The sequence below is a fragment of the Onychomys torridus genome, chromosome 10, assembly GCF_903995425.1.
Source record: "Onychomys torridus chromosome 10, mOncTor1.1, whole genome shotgun sequence".
Lineage (NCBI taxonomy): Eukaryota > Metazoa > Chordata > Mammalia > Rodentia > Cricetidae > Onychomys > Onychomys torridus.
In genome coordinates this window covers 90,223,473-90,231,953 of record NC_050452.1, presented here as the reverse complement: position 1 = coordinate 90,231,953, position 8,481 = coordinate 90,223,473, and the positions used below count along the sequence as shown (strand labels likewise).

The 8,481-nt window shown below is 39.8% G+C and overlaps 1 non-coding gene across 1 annotated transcript; it reads left to right on the top strand.

Annotated features, from left to right (window-relative positions):
* Positions 1–3,148: 3,148 nt before the first annotated feature.
* On the top strand, positions 3,149–3,255 carry LOC118592689. The gene has a single exon (XR_004946143.1). It is a non-coding gene; the product is annotated as a U6 spliceosomal RNA (small nuclear RNA).
* Positions 3,256–8,481: the final 5,226 nt, after the last annotated feature.

Genomic DNA, 8,481 nt, shown 5'->3' with positions numbered 1-8,481 from the left:
AGCACAGGCATTCATTGCTCTCTGCTTCCAGATAGTGACCACAATGTGGCTAGCTACCTCAAGTTCCCACTGCCATGATTGATATATTCTTGAACTGTGAACCAAAATAAACCCTTTCTTATTTAAGAAAAAAGCCTCTGTTGTGTGTGTGTGTGTGTGTGTGTGTGTGTGTGTGTGTGTGTGTGTGTGTGAATGTGTGTATGTGTTTTAGGAGTTACAAAGCATATAAACTTGTCTTTGGCCTTCACATTACCACATTACCAAAACCTTTCACTAAGAGAGAGTCCAAAGTTTACCCAGTTCCCATCTAACACTCATCTTATAAAGGCATGGCTAATCCAACTACAATGTGCACACTGTACTGCTCTTTGTTATTCGTCTTCCATGACTATTGAAATTAAGAATAAGTACCTTAAAATGTTTACAGTAACTTCATAGAGTCTAATAAAATAATTAAATTTGTACTTATAATCTTCTTTCTAAATTCTTTATTTTATAGAATTTACAAAGCAATTGAGTTTAATCAATTGCATTTTTTTAAACAGGACATCATCCTCAATTGAAGAATATTAGTCTAGTATACATGCTACTTCTTCTCATCAGATTCTAGCAACTCATTGTCACTATTATGGCAAACCAATAGGCTTGTCACTGAGATAACAAAATATACTACAGAGTAATTCATGCAGAAAACTATGAAGATGACCTAATACAAACTCCTGTTCTTTCCTAGTTAAACACAAACTGCTTCCTGATATTGCCAAATGTGGGGGAAAGAGAAATTGCACATCAGAATTATAGTAATTACGGTTGCATACAAGGAGACAGAGACTGTGTTGTTCTTCAACAAACATATACATTAGAATTATCCTTGGATTAAGTTAAAAATAACTTGACATCATTCTCTAAAACCAACACATATCCATTCTATCCTTGGTGGCAGGACTAATTGCTGTTGTATTTTTCCCCACAAAAGATATGATATGTTTAATTTACTACTTTCATGTAATAAAAAGGTTTTAGTAATTTCTGTTGAGCTTTTAATGTTCAAATAGCCCTTAGTCCATTAAGCACATGAATTCAGGAGACACTACTCTGGTCATGGGGACTATTGTAGTTTTCTAGACTTCAGAAAATCATTGTTATTTTGAGCACTGATCAATAATTCTCAAAAATCTAGTTAAAAACTAAATTGTGTTCTAATATTCAAGTATCTTCGCAAATGTCTTATTCAAATGACTTATTCAAAAGACTTAGAAATTCTCCTTCAAAGAATCCTGCCACCTCTTGAGGAACAGGCTATGGGTGAGAAAATACTCTCTCATATGGGGTTTGACACAGTATCACAGGTTAATATTCTCTAAAGTTTTATTATTTTATTTATTTAGCACTTCCTATAGGAGTGCTGCCTCCTGTCATGCTCACTCCCTCATCCTCCCTCAAACTCTTTCTAGGTCCCACTCCACCCATGACCTCTTCTTTAAGATTATTTTTTAGTTATAAAGATCAAACAGAACCCTAATGACCTGCTCATTAGATTCAACACAAATAGCGTAATCAGTAGCCCCACAGAGGTCTCAGCAGACAGATCATTTTATTATTATCCTGGCTTTGCTCCCACTATGTCTGGAAAAGTCTCCTGTTGTTCCTAGCAATTATCCATTGACAATCGCAGACCATAGGAAAGTCACTGAAATCAAAGTTTTAAAACAAAAACAGGAGGCATATGTCACCTTCATTCCCAATCTACAGTGGATTTCCATGGTTACAGGCTGAATTATGTCTCTCAAAAAAAATTGAATCTTGCTTATAACCACCAGTTCAACAGAATGTGGTCCTCCTGTTTGGAGATCAGATCCATAAAAAGAGGAGAAATTTAAATGAGAATTTTAAGGCTATGCCCTAATACAATCTGACTAGTATTCTCCTGAGAAGAGAAACTGGACATTCAAAGAGATACTGAGTATACCTATTCACAGAAGAAAGGCCATGCAGTGGACTTCTGAAAAGCCAAGAAGAAAGGTCACAGAAGAGTCCAGACAGTTTGATCTTGGAAAAAAACAACAAGATCCTTAAGAAGTGGGAGAAAATAAAAATCTAATAAACAGGTGGTCTGTGGAATTTTGTTATGTCATCCACACCAAACTAATATACCTGCTAATGGACATTTTAACACAGCCCTTACCTTTTATCATTGTACTTCTCAATGTCTTCATGAAGAAAACATTTCTGAGACCTTTGAGGAGATGATCAAGAAGGGAAATGTAGTAACTAGGTTGCACTATTCCCAGCACCCCAAATCTTTGCATTTCTTCTTCCACAGGTTATCTGTCAACCTAGCTTTCTCTGGTTTTTACCACTACTGAGAACATTATCAATCATGGAAAACATAAAGGCAACTTGCTCAAGACTGATTTCCTAAAACAGGATACCTTCATGTAAATTGGCATCAAAAAGTAGCCATGGCTAACACAATATGAATACCTGATCCATTAAAATGGCCAGTTATCATTTAATACCCACTCTGTCATAGCTCAGATTGCCATAACAAATACATAGCATAAACCTTAAGCATTCAAATTTATTTCCTTATGGCTTGGATGCTAGATGTGGATATTCAAGATTAGGGTGCCAACGCGGTTAGATTCTAGTGAATGTTCTCCTTCTGGCTAGTAGATATTTACCTTCTCATTGGGTTCTCATGAAAGCCTTTCTTCAGTTTTTATTAATGGAAGAATAGAGAAAGTATGCTCTTCTCATAAGAATACTGAATAAGTTGGATCAGAACTCCATGCTTACAGCCTCCATACTTTTAGTAACACCTTACAGACCCAACATCACATTGAAAGTTAGAGCCTCAATGTAAGATGGTTTAGAGGACAGCAGTGTATAGTCCAAGCCCTTGATAACACCAAGAGAAGAGTTAGTGCGCCCAGGCACCCAGCTGCAAATAATGACTATTTGTAAGTTGCCACATTTCTAGTAACTCAGGTTTTCTCAATTAGTCAGTATTAGAACAGGTGTTGAACAGTGTTCAAAGTAGTCAAGGACATCCAGTAAGACTGTGAATTCAACTTACATTATTTAGAACCCGTTAACTCATATCTCAGTTATTAGCACTGCAGCTTTAAGAGATAGAGAGATGAAGATACTCACTTTGACAGCACATATACTAAAATTGGAAAAATACATAGAAGATTAGTGTGGCCCCTGTGCAAGGATGACACTCAAGTTAATGAAGCATTCCACGTTTGTTTTAAGAAAATGTCGTATATTTACACAATGGAGTATTACTCTGTTGTTAAAAACAATGACATCAGATAATCTGAAGGCAAATTGATAGAACTAAAAAGAAATCATCCAGAGTGAGATAATTCAGACCCAGAAAGACAAACATGGTATGCACTCACTCATAAGTAGATATTAGCTGTAAGTAAAGGATAACCATGCTACAATCCACAAGCTCAGAGAGACTAGGTAACAAGAAGGGCCCAAGGTGGGATGCATGGATCAGCCCAGGGAAGAGGAATTAGAGGAGATCTCCCTGAGTGAATTGGGGTGGGTAGGCATAGGACCTAGAGGGATTGGTTGCAGGGTGGGCAGAGGAGGAAAGTGCTGAGAGAGATGGCTGGAAAGTGGGGCTTTACTGGGTCAGGCAGAAGCCTGATGCAAGGGAAACATCTATGAGTCTACAAGGATGGTCCCAGCTAAGACTCCTGGCAGTAGTGGATGTATACCCTGAACTGGCCTTCCCCTGTGATCAGATTGGTGACTACTCTGATTGTCGTCAGAGAGCCTTTATCCAATGAATGATGGAGGCAGATTCCGAGACCCAAACATTGGGTCCTAGCTCAGCGAGTCCTGCTGAGGAGAGGGAGGAGGGATTTTTAAGAGTGGTGGTGAAGGGGTGAGGAGGGTGGAGGGGGCCAGGGACATTGCAGGAAAACATACAGAAACCAATGGACTGGCTCATGGGAACTCAGAGTCTGAACCAACAACTTGGGAGCCTGCCTGGGACTGACCTAGGCCCTCTGTATATATGTGACAGTTGTGTAGCTTGGTCTATTTGTGGGACTCCTGGCAGTGGGAGCAGGAGCTGTCCCTGGTGCTTTGGCTGAATCTTGGGAACCTGTTCCTCATGCTGGATTGCCCATCCCAGCTTGAATACAGGAGGAGGTGTTTGGTCTCATGGCAGCTTGATATGCCATGCTTTGCTGACACTCATGGGAGGCCTGCCCATTTCTGAGTGAATATGGAGGGGTAGATGGGAGGGAACAGATGGAAGAGGGGGGAGTAGGTGGAGGCTACAGTTGGGATGTAAAATAAATAAATAAATAAAATAATTGTTTTAGAAAAGAAGATAACCAATTCCTTCAGAGGAGTATAGTCATGTCATTCATAGTTGCTGTATTTTTCATCTCTACCATAAAAGTGTCCATTCTAGCGTTAGTGTTCTCTAGACACTTACTCCTGGGGAAGCCAACATCATTGAAGAAGGCTTCTGCTTGTGTGCCAATGAGCATAAAGCTCCAACTTTCCATTGTGACCAAAAAACATTATTACCTTCAAATTCAACCAAGGCAAATAACCAGTCCGAATTCTCACCAAAGGCTAGCCTAAGACACAGGTGCATGCTGGAATTTAGTAGAGGGAACCAGGTGCTAGTGACACAGTTGGAAGTCTTGCAGTTAGGGACAAGGAACAGAAGCTGTACCTTAGACACGAGAAGCTGCCACCACCCCCACAACGCCTTCTTGACACCACAGTAGCTGCCTCCTGACACTGTCTCTGTGACTTCTCTCAAACAGCACCAAGAATATGATCATTCTTTTACCACAGAATCTTTCCTGGAGTTACTCCAGTCTCAGGACAAGTACAATGGATTCTTGGAAGTGTGCTTTTAACTTTTCAGGCTGCGTAACACAAGAATCCACATAAAAGTATAAGCACAAGACTTGAGTACCAATTGTCCAATATAGCACCACTTCAACCACTTAGTTCTCCTAGTCGGCTCTCCAATTACCCAAAAGGTCTCTAATTCTACAAATGTGGTAGGAGGTTTTTGCATTCTTTTCAGCATCTGTGTATCCTGGGACACCTTGGGAAATGCAACAGTTTCATGCCTGAGGGTGTTTTTATGAGAAAAAAATAGTCAAGGTTTTAGTTTCTTCACTCTGCTAACATTTTCCCAGCTTATTTACAATAGCCACTCTGAAAAGAAAATATTCAACCCTTCTAAGTAGTTTTCTTTATGCGCGCTGCCTGGCAAGCCAGGACTTGAGTACTAAAGTGTATTCTGTGTATTGTGGAGCAGGGGGGAGTGAGAAAGATGATAGATATATTGGGTACCTAAGGCTGTCACACAAAGTGCCACAAAAATGGATGGCTTAAAGCAAGAAATTTATTCTTTTGCAAGTATCAGAGGCTGGAAAGCTGAAATCGAGGAGCCAGCAGTGTCAGAGTAATCTCTAATGCTGGCTAGAGCGCTCTCTCACTTTTCTGCTAACTTCGTGGAAAGTTGTCCTTCTTAGAATACCTCAGTTCACAGCTTTATCTCTCCAATGTTCCTCCTATCACCACACTGCCTCTTCCCTGGGAGTCTTACCTCCTCTTCATGTAAGGACACCTATCCCACAAGGTGAAAAATGACCTCATGTTACTTTTATTGCCTCTATAAAGACCTTATTTTCAAACATGGTTATATTCACAAACATAGGGGATCAAGACCTGAACATTTGAGTGGACACAGTTCAACACATAACTAGAGAAACCTTGTTTCAAGTCAAATTCATTACTAACATGAACTTTTCCCAGGAACATGAAGGAAAATGGCAGGTGATGGTATATCGTTGCTTCAAATGCTATCATGGGCCTGAGTAACATATTCACAGCTACAATTATATAAGTAGAGAACACAATCATAAAGTGCAACAAAATTGTGAGCTGACTTAAAGAAATATTCCTACAAAAATAGAAAAAGAAACCATCTAGATGTTACATCCCTTTTAGAAATACTAACTGGATCCACAATAAATATAAAAATGTCCCTAAAGGGAGGATGATTAGTTGTCTGAACATAGACATCCAAATAGTAGTTATGGGCTGGAGAGATGACATGCTACACAAGTGTGAAGACCCAAGTTCAAATCTCTAAAACCCATATAAAAGTTGGGCTCTATGGCATGTATCTATGATCCTATTGCTCCTACAGCAAGATGGGAGAGAGACTGGAGAATCCACAGAACTCAGCAAGTAGCTAGCTGTCAGCGGCAATGTCAAACAGCAAAGAAAAGACCCCATCTCAAACAAGACAGAATGTAAGGACCAAGCCCCAAGGTTATCCTCTGACACCCACATGTTTACTATGGTGTGCACATGTGCACACACACACACACACATATGAACATGCACAAATATTCATATGTACACATGCATCAAACATACAAAGAAAAGAAGATCGGGTATTCACTATTAGTTTTTAAGCCAATTTCTTTTTAATTTCTGGAACGCATTTTGACTTAATAAAAAAAAGTCTAGATTCATTCACTTATTTAATAAGTGTCTATCAAGCACATTGTTTGCCAAATGTTTCATACTCTGTATCCATAGCTAAGAAAAGCATGATCTCTGCTCCCTAGACATTTCTTGATAGTGCAGTAGGAAACAGTGAGTCGGTGTAGAGCATAGCGTTGTACTCTGCATATGTTAATAGCATAGCATTGTACTCTGCATATGTTAATAGCATAGCATTACAGCATGAAGATAACAGCTAAACAATCTGCACCAGAAGAAGGGAAGTCAAGAAAAGCATTGTAGTTAGAATTTTTCTGCCTGGCCCAGTCAGGACAAATCTCTCTTACCCGCCAGTCCCACAGTCGCTCAAACCCAACCAAGAAAGCACACAGAGACTTACATTGTTTAGAAACTGTATGGCCGTGGCAGGCTGCTTGTTATCTACTTCTTCTATCTTAAATTAACCCATTTCTGTTAGTCTATACTTTGTCACATGGCTTGTGGCTTACCAGTGTCTTTACATGTTGCTTCTCATGGCAGCAGCTGGCAGTGTCTCTCCTGCAGCCTTCTACTTCCCAGAATTCTCTTCTCTCTTGTCCCGCCTATGCTTCCTGCCTGGCCACTGGCCAATCAGAACTTTATTTACACAGAGCGATATCCACAGCAAAACATCCTGTCTAGAAGAATAGATTATGTACTGTGTTATATAAATACTACAGAGTTCAGAAAGGTGTTACAATGCAAAGAACACCTCATGTAAAAACAAAATTGTGAGTTACAGCACTGCACATTCTGGGAACTATGAAAAGATCATTTTTAACTGAATTAAAATAAGAGATGTGAACAGTGAGAGAGTCAGGAAGTAGTTTTCATCAAAATAGGGGCCAAATTATGGAAAACTTCCATGATAAGAGCAATGGAGAACTCCATAACCTTGAGCCATGCTCACCTGTGTCTGTCCTCATCTTCTAGATGTATGATTCTACTTTGCACATCTTGGAGTTAAAAGAGGTTGGGGTTATGGTATGACTAGTTCTAGCCAACAGGCTATGAACAGAGGTAATATACATCACCTCTAGTCAAAACAAAGAAGTCAGTCAGTCCACGTTCATTTGTCTGTTAAAAAAAAAAAAAAGTTTTATTCATAGTAGAGCCTCCACGAGAGGCAGGGTAAACAGCCTATACTCATGGATAACATGGGACACTGGGAGTAAGCTTTTGTTTCACTAAATCCCTTACATTTTAAGCTAGTTTTCTACAGCGCCATAACCTAGATGAGCACACAATAACATAGGTTCAACTTCTAGAAGACTGAACGCAGCTGTTTGCAAACATGTCTCAGAGAAATCACAATTTCTAGAAGGTAGGATGTAGACAAGCAAGGCCAGAATACATACAGAAGGCAAGTGGTAAACTGTAACAGAAGTCCAGAGTTGGGTACTGTAGATGTAACCGTCTTGTTAAATAAGAAACACTGATATTTCTCTGTATAAATAAAATACTGATTGGCCAGTAGCCAGGCAGAAAGTATAGGTGGGACAAGTAGAGAAGAGAATTCTGGGAAGTAGAAGGCTGAGGCGGAGAGAGCTGCCAGCTGCCGCCATGACAAGCGAGATGTAAGGCACAGGTAAGCCACAAGCCATGTGGCAAGTTATAGATTAATAGAAATAGGTTAATTTAAAATAGAAGTAGATAACAAGAAGCCTGCCACGGCCATACAGTTTATAAGTAATATAAATGTCTGAGTGATAATTTTATACGTGGGTTGTGGGACCACAGGGGCTTAGTGGCACCTGGAGAGAAGCTCTCCAACTACAGGGTACTGCATACATCCTCAGGCAACTTACCTCCTTTCAATTAAACCTCAAGACATCAACACTGGTGAATCCTAGGCTCTCCATTTCCTTGGGCTGAGTCTTTTTCTAGGACCACTAAATAGGGAGCCTGCCAATAAATTCTTGCACTCTT